At 43.3% G+C, this 16044-nt stretch overlaps 13 non-coding genes across 13 annotated transcripts; all 13 read right to left on the reverse strand.

The window, feature by feature from the left end:
• Window positions 1-937: 937 nt before the first annotated feature.
• LOC136735556 (5S ribosomal RNA) lies at window positions 938-1056 on the reverse strand. The gene has a single exon (XR_010811093.1). It is a non-coding gene; the product is annotated as a 5S ribosomal RNA (ribosomal RNA).
• A 1066-nt stretch (window positions 1057-2122) lies between these two features.
• On the reverse strand, window positions 2123-2241 carry LOC136735248 (5S ribosomal RNA). Its single transcript, XR_010810867.1, has one exon. It is a non-coding gene; the product is annotated as a 5S ribosomal RNA (ribosomal RNA).
• Window positions 2242-3307: 1066 nt separating this feature from the next.
• On the reverse strand, window positions 3308-3426 carry LOC136735603 (5S ribosomal RNA). Its single transcript, XR_010811140.1, has one exon. It is a non-coding gene; the product is annotated as a 5S ribosomal RNA (ribosomal RNA).
• A 1056-nt stretch (window positions 3427-4482) lies between these two features.
• Window positions 4483-4601, reverse strand: LOC136735557 (5S ribosomal RNA). Its single transcript, XR_010811094.1, has one exon. It is a non-coding gene; the product is annotated as a 5S ribosomal RNA (ribosomal RNA).
• Window positions 4602-5657: 1056 nt separating this feature from the next.
• On the reverse strand, window positions 5658-5776 carry LOC136735559 (5S ribosomal RNA). The gene has a single exon (XR_010811096.1). It is a non-coding gene; the product is annotated as a 5S ribosomal RNA (ribosomal RNA).
• Window positions 5777-6832: 1056 nt separating this feature from the next.
• On the reverse strand, window positions 6833-6951 carry LOC136735973 (5S ribosomal RNA). The gene has a single exon (XR_010811500.1). It is a non-coding gene; the product is annotated as a 5S ribosomal RNA (ribosomal RNA).
• A 1056-nt stretch (window positions 6952-8007) lies between these two features.
• LOC136735959 (5S ribosomal RNA) lies at window positions 8008-8126 on the reverse strand. Its single transcript, XR_010811486.1, has one exon. It is a non-coding gene; the product is annotated as a 5S ribosomal RNA (ribosomal RNA).
• Window positions 8127-9182: 1056 nt separating this feature from the next.
• On the reverse strand, window positions 9183-9301 carry LOC136735560 (5S ribosomal RNA). The gene has a single exon (XR_010811097.1). It is a non-coding gene; the product is annotated as a 5S ribosomal RNA (ribosomal RNA).
• Window positions 9302-10357: 1056 nt separating this feature from the next.
• Window positions 10358-10476, reverse strand: LOC136735561 (5S ribosomal RNA). The gene has a single exon (XR_010811098.1). It is a non-coding gene; the product is annotated as a 5S ribosomal RNA (ribosomal RNA).
• A 1056-nt stretch (window positions 10477-11532) lies between these two features.
• On the reverse strand, window positions 11533-11651 carry LOC136735168 (5S ribosomal RNA). The gene has a single exon (XR_010810790.1). It is a non-coding gene; the product is annotated as a 5S ribosomal RNA (ribosomal RNA).
• Window positions 11652-12717: 1066 nt separating this feature from the next.
• On the reverse strand, window positions 12718-12836 carry LOC136735169 (5S ribosomal RNA). The gene has a single exon (XR_010810791.1). It is a non-coding gene; the product is annotated as a 5S ribosomal RNA (ribosomal RNA).
• Window positions 12837-13902: 1066 nt separating this feature from the next.
• On the reverse strand, window positions 13903-14021 carry LOC136735756 (5S ribosomal RNA). Its single transcript, XR_010811286.1, has one exon. It is a non-coding gene; the product is annotated as a 5S ribosomal RNA (ribosomal RNA).
• A 1066-nt stretch (window positions 14022-15087) lies between these two features.
• On the reverse strand, window positions 15088-15206 carry LOC136735969 (5S ribosomal RNA). The gene has a single exon (XR_010811496.1). It is a non-coding gene; the product is annotated as a 5S ribosomal RNA (ribosomal RNA).
• Window positions 15207-16044: the final 838 nt, after the last annotated feature.

Here is a 16044-nt window from a genome sequence, read left to right on the forward strand (position 1 = left end):
TAACACGCCACGTTGTGGCAACATTGTGGCAACGTTGTGCGTTAGCTGGGGTGCCACACCAGACCGGAACTTTATTTTACAAAACGAACACATTGTCTTGATAATACAGCTGTAATTGAGTGCCTGACACGCCAGTCAAGCGCAATCTTGAGAAGGTGTGCATTTCAGTAAGGATTTCAATTGACATGCAGTATGAAACTGAAAGGAGGTTGCATCACTATGATGCATAACATTGCATGTATTGTATTTTCAAGTGTTTGCATTCATCCTGTTGTCATTTTGTTTTGAAAGCAGAAGAATCATTCAACAGGTTGCTGAGACAAATGTAAACCAGTAAAACATATGAAGAGAAACAAACCTTGAATATAAGTTCAGTTGTTTAAACATTTGACAAACTATGGTGAGGGGGTAAGAAAACACACAAATCCAGCAGCTCCTGTATTTCAATACACCAGAACCCAATATTATTGGCGAGTCGGGTAGTCCATCATCACAGTTCGAGGGCAGGCATCATTTCAGTAATTTCATCCCGTTGCATTCACATCCGTGCCTTGAATGAGATTGAATGTGATCTTTGCTCTCAAGTATGTTCCCAAGTTTTACACTTTCGTGCTTTGCATGAATGGGAATGGAACCGTGTGTGTTGAATGAGGCTCCTTGTGAGCACTGAACTTTGTCCGGTGGAGTTCCTTTTTGTGTTGCTGTAATTGTGTCATTTCTCGATGAGAAAGATTAGGCAACATTTAGTCACTTCTAGCCATGATGCTCAATTTATTTACGAATGTACCCTAGTTACTAGGGACCGTTTACGTTGGAGAACAAGATCTATTGTATGCCTGTGTATTTGGGGAAGTCAAATCTGAAATAATGATGAAATTGCGTGTATCCAAAGTTAAAACTCGTGATTTGTCGCCCTCTGGTGTGTAAAAGATGCAAAAGCTTACAGCACCTGGTATTCCCAGGCGGTCTCCCATCCAAGTACTGACCAGGCCCGAGCCTGCTTAGCTTCCGAGATCGGACGAGATCGGGCGTATTCAGGCTAGTATGGCCGTAAGCCAGGGAGGCTGTCCCTGACGCTCTACTTAAAGGGAAGGCAATATCCGTTTCTGCCGTTCATACTTACAGTTGAACTGTCTCTCTACTCTAAAGCCCGGGACACACCAGCGCGCCGCAGACAGTCCCTGCTAACACGCCACGTTGTGGCAACATTGTGGCAACGTTGTGCGTTAGCTGGGGTGCCACACCAGACCGGAACTATATATTACAAAACGAACACATTGTCTTGATAAAACAGCTGTAATTGAGTGCCTGACACGCCAGTCAAGCGCAATCTTGAGAAGGTGTGCATTTCAGTAAGGATTTCAATTGACATGCAGTATGAAACTGAAAGGAGGTTGCATCACTATGATGCATAACATTGCATGTATTGTATTTTCAAGTGTGTGCATTCATCCTGTTGTCATTTTGTTTTGAAAGCAGAAGAATCATTCAACAGGTTGCTGAGACAAATGTAAACCAGTAAAACATATGAAGAGAAACAAACCTTGAATATAAGTTCAGTTGTTTAAACATTTGACAAACTATGGTGAGGGGGTAAGAAAACATACAAATCCAGCAGCTCCTGTATTTCAATACACCAGAACCCAACATTATTGGCGAGTCGGGTAGTCCATCATCACAGTTCGAGGGCAGGCATCATTTCAGTAATTTCATCCCGTTGCATTCACATCCGTGCCTTGAATGAGATTGAATGTGATCTTTGCTCTCAAGTATGTTCCCAAGTTTTACACTTTCGTGCTTTGCATGAATGGGAATGGAACCGTGTGTGTTGAATGAGGCTCCTTGTGAGCACTGAACTTTGTCCGGTGGAGTTCCTTTTTGTGTTGCTGTAATTGTGTCATTTCTCGATGAGAAAGATTAGGCAACATTTAGTCACTTCTAGCCATGATGCTCAATTTATTTACGAATGTACCCTAGTTACTAGGGACCGTTTACGTTGGAGAACAAGATCTATTGTATGCCTGTGTATTTGGGGAAGTCAAATCTGAAATAATGATGAAATTGCGTGTATCCAAAGTTAAAACTCGTGATTTGTCGCCCTCTGGTGTGTAAAAGATGCAAAAGCTTACAGCACCTGGTATTCCCAGGTGGTCTCCCATACAAGTACTGACCAGGCCCAAGCCTCCTTAGCTTCCGAGATCGGACGAGATCGGGCGTATTCAGGCTAGTATGGCCGTAAGCCAGGGAGGCTGTCCCTGACGCTCTACTTAAAGGGAAGGCAATATCCGTTTCTGCCGTTCATACTTACAGTTGAACTGTCTCTCTACTCTAAAGCCCGGGACACACCAGCGCGCCGCAGACAGTCCCTGCTAACACGCCACGTTGTGGCAACATTGTGGCAACGTTGTGCGTTAGCTGGGGTGCCACACCAGACCGGAACTATATATTACAAAACGAACACATTGTCTTGATAAAACAGCTGTAATTGAGTGCCTGACACGCCAGTCAAGCGCAATCTTGAGAAGGTGTGCATTTCAGTAAGGATTTCAATTGACATGCAGTATGAAACTGAAAGGAGGTTGCATCACTATGATGCATAACATTGCATGTATTGTATTTTCAAGTGTGTGCATTCATCCTTTTGTCATTTTGTTTTGAAAGCAGAAGAATCATTCAACAGGTTGCTGAGACAAATGTAAACCAGTAAAACATATGAAGAGAAACAAACCTTGAATATAAGTTCAGTTGTTTAAACATTTGACAAACTATGGTGAGGGGGTAAGAAAACACACAAATCAAGCAGCTCCTGTATTTCAATACACCAGAACCCAATATTATTGGCGAGTCGGGTAGTCCATCATCACAGTTCGAGGGCAGGCATCATTTCAGTAATTTCATCCCGTTGCATTCACATCCGTGCCTTGAATGAGATTGAATGTGATCTTTGCTCTCAAGTATGTTCCCAAGTTTTACACTTTCGTGCTTTGCATGAATGGGAATGGAACCGTGTGTGTTGAATGAGGCTCCTTGTGAGCACTGATCTTTGTCCGGTGGAGTTCCTTTTTGTGTTGCTGTAATTGTGTCATTTCTCGATGAGAAAGATTAGGCAACATTTAGTCACTTCTAGCCATGATGCTCAATTTATTTACGAATGTACCCTAGTTACTAGGGACCGTTTACGTTGGAGAACAAGATCTATTGTATGCCTGTGTATTTGGGGAAGTCAAATCTGAAATAATGATGAAATTGCGTGTATCCAAAGTTAAAACTCGTGATTTGTCGCGCTCTGGTGTGTAAAAGATGCAAAAGCTTACAGCACCTGGTATTCCCAGGCGGTCTCCCATCCAAGTACTGACCAGGCCTGAGCCTGCTTAGCTTCCGAGATCGGACGAGATCGGGCGTATTCAGGCTAGTATGGCCGTAAGCCAGGGAGGCTGTCCCTGACGCTCTACTTAAAGGGATGGCAATATCCGTTTCTGCCGTTCATACTTACAGTTGAACTGTCTCTCTACTCTAAAGCCCGGGACACACCAGCGCGCCGCAGACAGTCCCTGCTAATATGCCACGTTGTGGCAACGTTGTGCGTTAGCTGGGGTGCCACACCAGACCGGAACTATATTTTACAAAACGAACACATTTGTCTTGATAAAACAGCTGTAATTGAGTGCCTGACACGCCAGTCAAGCGCAATCTTGAGAAGGTGTGCATTTCAGTAAGGATTTCAATTGACATGCAGTATGAAACTGAAAGGAGGTTGCATCACTATGATGCATAACATTGCATGTATTGTATTTTCAAGTGTGTGCATTCATCCTGTTGTCATTTTGTTTTGAAAGCAGAAGAATCATTCAACAGGTTGCTGAGACAAATGTAAACCAGTAAAACATATGAAGAGAAACAAACCTTGAATATAAGTTCAGTTGTTTAAACATTTGACAAACTATGGTGAGGGGGTAAGAAAACACACAAATCCAGCAGCTCCTGTATTTCAATACACCAGAACCCAATATTATTGGCGAGTCGGGTAGTCCATCATCACAGTTCGAGGGCAGGCATCATTTCAGTAATTTCATCCCGTTGCATTCACATCCGTGCCTTGAATGAGATTGAATGTGATCTTTGCTCTCAAGTATGTTCCCAAGTTTTACACTTTCGTGCTTTGCATGAATGGGAATGGAACCGTGTGTGTTGAATGAGGCTCCTTGTGAGCACTGATCTTTGTCCGGTGGAGTTCCTTTTTGTGTTGCTGTAATTGTGTCATTTCTCGATGAGAAAGATTAGGCAACATTTAGTCACTTCTAGCCATGATGCTCAATTTATTTACGAATGTACCCTAGTTACTAGGGACCGTTTACGTTGGAGAACAAGATCTATTGTATGCCTGTGTATTTGGGGAAGTCAAATCTGAAATAATGATGAAATTGCGTGTATCCAAAGTTAAAACTCATGATTTGTCGCCCTTTGGTGTGTAAAAGATGCAAAAGCTTACAGCACCTGGTATTCCCAGGCGGTCTCCCATCCAAGTACTGACCAGGCCCGAGCCTGCTTAGCTTCCGAGATCGGACGAGATCGGGCGTATTCAGGCTAGTATGGCCGTAAGCCAGGGAGGCTGTCCCTGACGCTCTACTTAAAGGGATGGCAATATCCGTTTCTGCCGTTCATACTTACAGTTGAACTGTCTCTCTACTCTAAAGCCCGGGACACACCAGCGCGCCGCAGACAGTCCCTGCTAATATGCCACGTTGTGGCAACGTTGTGCGTTAGCTGGGGTGCCACACCAGACCGGAACTATATTTTACAAAACGAACACATTTGTCTTGATAAAACAGCTGTAATTGAGTGCCTGACACGCCAGTCAAGCGCAATCTTGAGAAGGTGTGCATTTCAGTAAGGATTTCAATTGACATGCAGTATGAAACTGAAAGGAGGTTGCATCACTATGATGCATAACATTGCATGTATTGTATTTTCAAGTGTGTGCATTCATCCTGTTGTCATTTTGTTTTGAAAGCAGAAGAATCATTCAACAGGTTGCTGAGACAAATGTAAACCAGTAAAACATATGAAGAGAAACAAACCTTGAATATAAGTTCAGTTGTTTAAACATTTGACAAACTATGGTGAGGGGGTAAGAAAACACACAAATCCAGCAGCTCCTGTATTTCAATACACCAGAACCCAATATTATTGGCGAGTCGGGTAGTCCATCATCACAGTTCGAGGGCAGGCATCATTTCAGTAATTTCATCCCGTTGCATTCACATCCGTGCCTTGAATGAGATTGAATGTGATCTTTGCTCTCAAGTATGTTCCCAAGTTTTACACTTTCGTGCTTTGCATGAATGGGAATGGAACCGTGTGTGTTGAATGAGGCTCCTTGTGAGCACTGATCTTTGTCCGGTGGAGTTCCTTTTTGTGTTGCTGTAATTGTGTCATTTCTCGATGAGAAAGATTAGGCAACATTTAGTCACTTCTAGCCATGATGCTCAATTTATTTACGAATGTACCCTAGTTACTAGGGACCGTTTACGTTGGAGAACAAGATCTATTGTATGCCTGTGTATTTGGGGAAGTCAAATCTGAAATAATGATGAAATTGCGTGTATCCAAAGTTAAAACTCGTGATTTGTCGCGCTCTGGTGTGTAAAAGATGCAAAAGCTTACAGCACCTGGTATTCCCAGGCGGTCTCCCATCCAAGTACTGACCAGGCCCGAGCCTGCTTAGCTTCCGAGATCGGACGAGATCGGGCGTATTCAGGCTAGTATGGCCGTAAGCCAGGGAGGCTGTCCCTGACGCTCTACTTAAAGGGATGGCAATATCCGTTTCTGCCGTTCATACTTACAGTTGAACTGTCTCTCTACTCTAAAGCCCGGGACACACCAGCGCGCCGCAGACAGTCCCTGCTAATATGCCACGTTGTGGCAACGTTGTGCGTTAGCTGGGGTGCCACACCAGACCGGAACTATATTTTACAAAACGAACACATTTGTCTTGATAAAACAGCTGTAATTGAGTGCCTGACACGCCAGTCAAGCGCAATCTTGAGAAGGTGTGCATTTCAGTAAGGATTTCAATTGACATGCAGTATGAAACTGAAAGGAGGTTTCATCACTATGATGCATAACATTGCATGTATTGTATTTTCAAGTGTGTGCATTCATCCTGTTGTCATTTTGTTTTGAAAGCAGAAGAATCATTCAACAGGTTGCTGAGACAAATGTAAACCAGTAAAACATATGAAGAGAAACAAACCTTGAATATAAGTTCAGTTGTTTAAACATTTGACAAACTATGGTGAGGGGGTAAGAAAACACACAAATCCAGCAGCTCCTGTATTTCAATACACCAGAACCCAATATTATTGGCGAGTCGGGTAGTCCATCATCACAGTTCGAGGGCAGGCATCATTTCAGTAATTTCATCCCGTTGCATTCACATCCGTGCCTTGAATGAGATTGAATGTGATCTTTGCTCTCAAGTATGTTCCCAAGTTTTACACTTTCGTGCTTTGCATGAATGGGAATGGAACCGTGTGTGTTGAATGAGGCTCCTTGTGAGCACTGATCTTTGTCCGGTGGAGTTCCTTTTTGTGTTGCTGTAATTGTGTCATTTCTCGATGAGAAAGATTAGGCAACATTTAGTCACTTCTAGCCATGATGCTCAATTTATTTACGAATGTACCCTAGTTACTAGGGACCGTTTACGTTGGAGAACAAGATCTATTGTATGCCTGTGTATTTGGGGAAGTCAAATCTGAAATAATGATGAAATTGCGTGTATCCAAAGTTAAAACTCGTGATTTGTCGCGCTCTGGTGTGTAAAAGATGCAAAAGCTTACAGCACCTGGTATTCCCAGGCGGTCTCCCATCCAAGTACTGACCAGGACCGAGCCTGCTTAGCTTCCGAGATCGGACGAGATCGGGCGTATTCAGGCTAGTATGGCCGTAAGCCAGGGAGGCTGTCCCTGACGCTCTACTTAAAGGGATGGCAATATCCGTTTCTGCCGTTCATACTTACAGTTGAACTGTCTCTCTACTCTAAAGCCCGGGACACACCAGCGCGCCGCAGACAGTCCCTGCTAATATGCCACGTTGTGGCAACGTTGTGCGTTAGCTGGGGTGCCACACCAGACCGGAACTATATTTTACAAAACGAACACATTTGTCTTGATAAAACAGCTGTAATTGAGTGCCTGACACGCCAGTCAAGCGCAATCTTGAGAAGGTGTGCATTTCAGTAAGGATTTCAATTGACATGCAGTATGAAACTGAAAGGAGGTTGCATCACTATGATGCATAACATTGCATGTATTGTATTTTCAAGTGTGTGCATTCATCCTGTTGTCATTTTGTTTTGAAAGCAGAAGAATCATTCAACAGGTTGCTGAGACAAATGTAAACCAGTAAAACATATGAAGAGAAACAAACCTTGAATATAAGTTCAGTTGTTTAAACATTTGACAAACTATGGTGAGGGGGTAAGAAAACACACAAATCCAGCAGCTCCTGTATTTCAATACACCAGAACCCAATATTATTGGCGAGTCGGGTAGTCCATCATCACAGTTCGAGGGCAGGCATCATTTCAGTAATTTCACCCCGTTGCATTCACATCCGTGCCTTGAATGAGATTGAATGTGATCTTTGCTCTCAAGTATGTTCCCAAGTTTTACACTTTCGTGCTTTGCATGAATGGGAATGGAACCGTGTGTGTTGAATGAGGCTCCTTGTGAGCACTGATCTTTGTCCGGTGGAGTTCCTTTTTGTGTTGCTGTAATTGTGTCATTTCTCGATGAGAAAGATTAGGCAACATTTAGTCACTTCTAGCCATGATGCTCAATTTATTTACGAATGTACCCTAGTTACTAGGGACCGTTTACGTTGGAGAACAAGATCTATTGTATGCCTGTGTATTTGGGGAAGTCAAATCTGAAATAATGATGAAATTGCGTGTATCCAAAGTTAAAACTCGTGATTTGTCGCGCTCTGGTGTGTAAAAGATGCAAAAGCTTACAGCACCTGGTATTCCCAGGCGGTCTCCCATTCAAGTACTGACCAGGCCCGAGCCTGCTTAGCTTCCGAGATCGGACGAGATCGGGCGTATTCAGACTAGTATGGCCGTAAGCCAGGGAGGCTGTCCCTGACGCTCTACTTAAAGGGATGGCAATATCCGTTTCTGCCGTTCATACTTACAGTTGAACTGTCTCTCTACTCTAAAGCCCGGGACACACCAGCGCGCCGCAGACAGTCCCTGCTAATATGCCACGTTGTGGCAACGTTGTGCGTTAGCTGGGGTGCCACACCAGACCGGAACTATATTTTACAAAACGAACACATTTGTCTTGATAAAACAGCTGTAATTGAGTGCCTGACACGCCAGTCAAGCGCAATCTTGAGAAGGTGTGCATTTCAGTAAGGATTTCAATTGACATGCAGTATGAAACTGAAAGGAGGTTGCATCACTATGATGCATAACATTGCATGTATTGTATTTTCAAGTGTGTGCATTCATCCTGTTGTCATTTTGTTTTGAAAGCAGAAGAATCATTCAACAGGTTGCTGAGACAAATGTAAACCAGTAAAACATATGAAGAGAAACAAACCTTGAATATAAGTTCAGTTGTTTAAACATTTGACAAACTATGGTGAGGGGGTAAGAAAACACACAAATCCAGCAGCTCCTGTATTTCAATACACCAGAACCCAATATTATTGGCGAGTCGGGTAGTCCATCATCACAGTTCGAGGGCAGGCATCATTTCAGTAATTTCATCCCGTTGCATTCACATCCGTGCCTTGAATGAGATTCAATGTGATCTTTGCTCTCAAGTATGTTCCCAAGTTTTACACTTTCGTGCTTTGCATGAATGGGAATGGAACCGTGTGTGTTGAATGAGGCTCCTTGTGAGCACTGATCTTTGTCCGGTGGAGTTCCTTTTTGTGTTGCTGTAATTGTGTCATTTCTCGATGAGAAAGATTAGGCAACATTTAGTCACTTCTAGCCATGATGCTCAATTTATTTACGAATGTACCCTAGTTACTAGGGACCGTTTACGTTGGAGAACAAGATCTATTGTATGCCTGTGTATTTGGGGAAGTCAAATCTGAAATAATGATGAAATTGCGTGTATCCAAAGTTAAAACTCGTGATTTGTCGCGCTCTGGTGTGTAAAAGATGCAAAAGCTTACAGCACCTGGTATTCCCAGGCGGTCTCCCATCCAAGTACTGACCAGGCCCGAGCCTGCTTAGCTTCCGAGATCGGACGAGATCGGGCGTATTCAGGCTAGTATGGCCGTAAGCCAGGGAGGGTGTCCCTGACGCTCTACTTAAAGGGATGGCAATATCCGTTTCTGCCGTTCATACTTACAGTTGAACTGTCTCTCTACTCTAAAGCCCGGGACACACCAGCGCGCCGCAGACAGTCCCTGCTAATATGCCACGTTGTGGCAACGTTGTGCGTTAGCTGGGGTGCCACACCAGACCGGAACTATATTTTACAAAACGAACACATTTGTCTTGATAAAAGAGCTGTAATTGAGTGCCTGACACGCCAGTCAAGCGCAATCTTGAGAAGGTGTGCATTTCAGTAAGGATTTCAATTGACATGCAGTATGAAACTGAAAGGAGGTTGCATCACTATGATGCATAACATTGCATGTATTGTATTTTCAAGTGTGTGCATTCATCCTGTTGTCATTTTGTTTTGAAAGCAGAAGAATCATTCAACAGGTTGCTGAGACAAATGTAAACCAGTAAAACATATGAAGAGAAACAAACCTTGAATATAAGTTCAGTTGTTTAAACATTTGACAAACTATGGTGAGGGGGTAAGAAAACACACAAATCCAGCAGCTCCTGTATTTCAATACACCAGAACCCAATATTATTGGCGAGTCGGGTAGTCCATCATCACAGTTCGAGGGCAGGCATCATTTCAGTAATTTCACCCCGTTGCATTCACATCCGTGCCTTGAATGAGATTGAATGTGATCTTTGCTATCAAGTATGTTCCCAAGTTTTACACTTTCGTGCTTTGCATGAATGGGAATGGAACCGTGTGTGTTGAATGAGGCTCCTTGTGAGCACTGATCTTTGTCCGGTGGAGTTCCTTTTTGTGTTGCTGTAATTGTGTCATTTCTCGATGAGAAAGATTAGGCAACATTTAGTCACTTCTAGCCATGATGCTCAATTTATTTACGAATGTACCCTAGTTACTAGGGACCGTTTACGTTGGAGAACAAGATCTATTGTATGCCTGTGTATTTGGGGAAGTCAAATCTGAAATAATGATGAAATTGCGTGTATCCAAAGTTAAAACTCGTGATTTGTCGCGCTCTGGTGTGTAAAAGATGCAAAAGCTTACAGCACCTGGTATTCCCAGGCGGTCTCCCATCCAAGTACTGACCAGGCCCGAGCCTGCTTAGCTTCCGAGATCGGACGAGATCGGGCGTATTCAGGCTAGTATGGCCGTAAGCCAGGGAGGCTGTCCCTGACGCTCTACTTAAAGGGATGGCAATATCCGTTTCTGCCGTTCATACTTACAGTTGAACTGTCTCTCTACTCTAAAGCCCGGGACACACCAGCGCGCCGCAGACAGTCCCTGCTAATATGCCACGTTGTGGCAACGTTGTGCGTTAGCTGGGGTGCCACACCAGACCGGAACTATATTTTACAAAACGAACACATTTGTCTTGATAAAACAGCTGTAATTGAGTGCCTGACACGCCAGTCAAGCGCAATCTTGAGAAGGTGTGCATTTCAGTAAGGATTTCAATTGACATGCAGTATGAAACTGAAAGGAGGTTGCATCACTATGATGCATAACATTGCATGTTTTGTATTTTCAAGTGTGTGCATTCATCCTGTTGTCATTTTGTTTTGAAAGCAGAAGAATCATTCAACAGGTTGCTGAGACAAATGTAAACCAGTAAAACATATGAAGAGAAACAAACCTTGAATATAAGTTCAGTTGTTTAAACATTTGACAAACTATGGTGAGGGGGTAAGAAAACACACAAATCCAGCAGCTCCTGTATTTCAATACACCAGAACCCAATATTATTGGCGAGTCGGGTAGTCCATCATCACAGTTCGAGGGCAGGCATCATTTCAGTAATTTCATCCCGTTGCATTCACATCCGTGCCTTGAATGAGATTCAATGTGATCTTTGCTCTCAAGTATGTTCCCAAGTTTTACACTTTCGTGCTTTGCATGAATGGGAATGGAACCGTGTGTGTTGAATGAGGCTCCTTGTGAGCACTGAACTTTGTCCGGTGGAGTTCCTTTTTGTGTTGCTGTAATTGTGTCATTTCTCGATGAGAAAGATTAGGCAACATTTAGTCACTTCTAGCCATGATGCTCAATTTATTTACAAATGTACACTAGTTACTAGGGACCGTTTACGTTGGAGAACAAGATCTATTGTATGCCTGTGTATTTGGGGAAGTCAAATCTGAAATAATGATGAAATTGCGTGTATCCAAAGTTAAAACTTGTGATTTGTCGCCCTTTGGTGTGTAAAAGATGCAAAAGCTTACAGCACCTGGTATTCCCAGGCGGTCTCCCATCCAAGTACTGACAAGGCCCGAGCCTGCTTAGCTTCCGAGATCGGACGAGATCGGGCGTATTCAGGCTAGTATGGCCGTAAGCCAGGGAGGCTGTCCCTGACGCTCTACTTAAAGGGAAGGCAATATCCGTTTCTGCCGTTCATACTTACAGTTGAACTGTCTCTCTACTCTAAAGCCCGGGACACACCAGCGCGCCGCAGACAGTCCCTGCTAACACGAAACGTTGTGGCAACATTGTGGCAACGTTGTGCGTTAGCTGGGGTGCCACACCAGACCGGAACTATATATTACAAAACGAACACATTGTCTTGATAAAACAGCTGTAATTGAGTGCCTGACACGCCAGTCAAGCGCAATCTTGAGAAGGTGTGCATTTCAGTAAGGATTTCAATTGACATGCAGTATGAAACTGAAAGGAGGTTGCATCACTATGATGCATAACATTGCATGTATTGTATTTTCAAGTGTGTGCATTCATCCTGTTGTCATTTTGTTTTGAAAGCAGAAGAATCATTCAACAGGTTGCTGAGACAAATGTAAACCAGTAAAACATATGAAGAGAAACAAACCTTGAATATAAGTTCAGTTGTTTAAACATTTGACAAACTATGGTGAGGGGGTAAGAAAACACACAAATCCAGCAGCTCCTGTATTTCAATACACCAGAACCCAATATTATTGGCGAGTCGGGTAGTCCATCATCACAGTTCGAGGGCAGGCATCATTTCAGTAATTTCATCCCGTTGCATTCACATCCGTGCCTTGAATGAGATTCAATGTGATCTTTGCTCTCAAGTATGTTCCCAAGTTTTACACTTTCGTGCTTTGCATGAATGGGAATGGAACCGTGTGTGTTGAATGAGGCTCCTTGTGAGCACTGAACTTTGTCCGGTGGAGTTCCTTTTTGTGTTGCTGTAATTGTGTCATTTCTCGATGAGAAAGATTAGGCAACATTTAGTCACTTCTAGCCATGATGCTCAATTTATTTACAAATGTACACTAGTTACTAGGGACCGTTTACGTTGGAGAACAAGATCTATTGTATGCCTGTGTATTTGGGGAAGTCAAATCTGAAATAATGATGAAATTGCGTGTATCCAAAGTTAAAACTTGTGATTTGTCGCCCTTTGGTGTGTAAAAGATGCAAAAGCTTACAGCACCTGGTATTCCCAGGCGGTCTCCCATCCAAGTACTGACAAGGCCCGAGCCTGCTTAGCTTCCGAGATCGGACGAGATCGGGCGTATTCAGGCTAGTATGGCCGTAAGCCAGGGAGGCTGTCCCTGACGCTCTACTTAAAGGGAAGGCAATATCCGTTTCTGCCGTTCATACTTACAGTTGAACTGTCTCTCTACTCTAAAGCCCGGGACACACCAGCGCGCCGCAGACAGTCCCTGCTAACACGAAACGTTGTGGCAACATTGTGGCAACGTTGTGCGTTAGCTGGGGTGCCACACCAGACCGGAACTATATATTACAAAACGAACACATTGTCTTGATAAAACAGCTGTAATTGAGTGCCTGACACGCCAGTCAAGCGCAATCTTGAGAAGGTGTGCATTTCAGTAAGGATTTCAATTGACATGCAGTATGAAACTGAAAGGAGGTTGCATCACTATGATGCATAACATTGCATGTATTGTATTTTCAAGTGTGTGCATTCATCCTGTTGTCATTTTGTTTTGAAAGCAGAAGAATCATTCAACAGGTTGCTGAGACAAATGTAAACCAGTAAAACATATGAAGAGAAACAAACCTTGAATATAAGTTCAGTTGTTTAAACATTTGACAAACTATGGTGAGGGGGTAAGAAAACACACAAATCCAGCAGCTCCTGTATTTCAATACACCAGAAGCCAATATTATTGGCGAGTCGGGTAGTCCATCATCACAGTTCGAGGGCAGGCATCATTTCAGTAATTTCATCCCGTTGCATTCACATCCGTGCCTTGAATGAGATTCAATGTGATCTTTGCTCTCAAGTATGTTCCCAAGTTTTACACTTTCGTGCTTTGCATGAATGGGAATGGAACCGTGTGTGTTGAATGAGGCTCCTTGTGAGCACTGAACTTTGTCCGGTGGAGTTCCTTTTTGTGTTGCTGTAATTGTGTCATTTCTCGATGAGAAAGATTAGGCAACATTTAGTCACTTCTAGCCATGATGCTCAATTTATTTACAAATGTACACTAGTTACTAGGGACCGTTTACGTTGGAGAACAAGATCTATTGTATGCCTGTGTATTTGGGGAAGTCAAATCTGAAATAATGATGAAATTGCGTGTATCCAAAGTTAAAACTTGTGATTTGTCGCCCTTTGGTGTGTAAAAGATGCAAAAGCTTACAGCACCTGGTATTCCCAGGCGGTCTCCCATCCAAGTACTGACCAGGCCCGAGCCTGCTTAGCTTCCGAGATCGGACGAGATCGGGCGTATTCAGGCTAGTATGGCCATAAGCCAGGGAGGCTGTCCCTGACGCTCTACTTAAAGGGAAGGCAATATCCGTTTCTGCCATTCATACTTACAGTTGAACTGTCTCTCTACTCTAAAGCCCGGGACACACCAGCGCGCCGCAGACAGTCCCTGCTAACACGCCACGTTGTGGCAACATTGTGGCAACGTTGTGCGTTAGCTGGGGTGCCACACCAGACCGGAACTATATATTACAAAACGAACACATTGTCTTGATAAAACAGCTGTAATTGAGTGCCTGACACGCCAGTCAAGCGCAATCTTGAGAAGGTGTGCATTTCAGTAAGGATTTCAATTGACATGCAGTATGAAACTGAAAGGAGGTTGCATCACTATGATGCATAACATTGCATGTATTGTATTTTCAAGTGTGTGCATTCATCCTTTTGTCATTTTGTTTTGAAAGCAGAAGAATCATTCAACAGGTTGCTGAGACAAATGTAAACCAGTAAAACATATGAAGAGAAACAAACCTTGAATATAAGTTCAGTTGTTTAAACATTTGACAAACTATGGTGAGGGGGTAAGAAAACACACAAATCCAGCAGCTCCTGTATTTCAATACACCAGAACCCAATATTATTGGCGAGTCGGGTAGTCCATCATCACAGTTCGAGGGCAGGCATCATTTCAGTAATTTCATCCCGTTGCATTCACATCCGTGCCTTGAATGAGATTGAATATGATCTTTGCTCTCAAGTATGTTCCCAAGTTTTACACTTTCGTGCTTTGCATGAATGGGAATGGAACCGTGTGTGTTGAATGAGGCTCCTTGTGAGCACTGAACTTTGTCCGGTGGAGTTCCTTTTTGTGTTGCTATAATTGTGTCATTTCTCGATGAGAAAGATTAGGCAACATTTAGTCACTTCTAGCCATGATGCTCAATTTATTTACAAATGTACACTAGTTACTAGGGACCGTTTACGTTGGAGAACAAGATCTATTGTATGCCTGTGTATTTGGGGAAGTCAAATCTGAAATAATGATGAAATTGCGTGTATCCAAAGTTAAAACTTGTGATTTGTCGCCCTTTGGTGTGTAAAAGATGCAAAAGCTTACAGCACCTGGTATTCCCAGGCGGTCTCCCATCCAAGTACTGACCAGGCCAGAGCCTGCTTAGCTTCCGAGATCGGACGAGATCGGGCGTATTCAGGCTAGTATGGCCATAAGCCAGGGAGGCTGTCCCTGACGCTCTACTTAAAGGGAAGGCAATATCCGTTTCTGCCATTCATACTTACAGTTGAACTGTCTCTCTACTCTAAAGCCCGGGACACACCAGCGCGCCGCAGACAGTCCCTGCTAACACGAAACGTTGTGGCAACGTTGTGCGTTAGCTGGGGTGCCACACCAGACCGGAACTATATTTTACAAAACGAACACATTGTCTTGATAATACAGCTGTAATTGAGTGCCTGACACGCCAGTCAAGCGCAATCTTGAGAAGGTGTGCATTTCAGTAAGGATTTCAATTGACATGCAGTATGAAACTGAAAGGAGGTTGCATCACTATGATGCATAACATTGCATGTATTGTATTTTCAAGTGTGTGCATTCATCCTGTTGTCATTTTGTTTTGAAAGCAGAAGAATCATTCAACAGGTTGCTGAGACAAATGTAAACCAGTAAAACATATGAAGAGAAACAAACCTTGAATATAAGTTCAGTTGTTTAAACATTTGACAAACTATGGTGAGGGGGTAAGAAAACACACAAATCCAGCAGCTCCTGTATTTCAATACACCAGAACCCAATATTATTGGCGAGTCGGGTAGTCCATCATCACAGTTCGAGGGCAGGCATCATTTCAGTAATTTCATCCCGTTGCATTCACATCCGTGCCTTGAATGAGATTGAATGTGATCTTTGCTCTCAAGTATGTTCCCAAGTTTTACACTTTCGTGCTTTGCATGAATGGGAATGGAACCGTGTGTGTTGAATGAGGCTCCTTGTGAGCACTGATCTTTGTCCGGTGGAGTTCCTTTTTGTGTTGCTGTAATTGTGTCATTTCT

Source organism: Amia ocellicauda, unplaced genomic scaffold (assembly GCF_036373705.1).
Source record: "Amia ocellicauda isolate fAmiCal2 unplaced genomic scaffold, fAmiCal2.hap1 HAP1_SCAFFOLD_41, whole genome shotgun sequence".
NCBI lineage: Eukaryota > Metazoa > Chordata > Actinopteri > Amiiformes > Amiidae > Amia > Amia ocellicauda.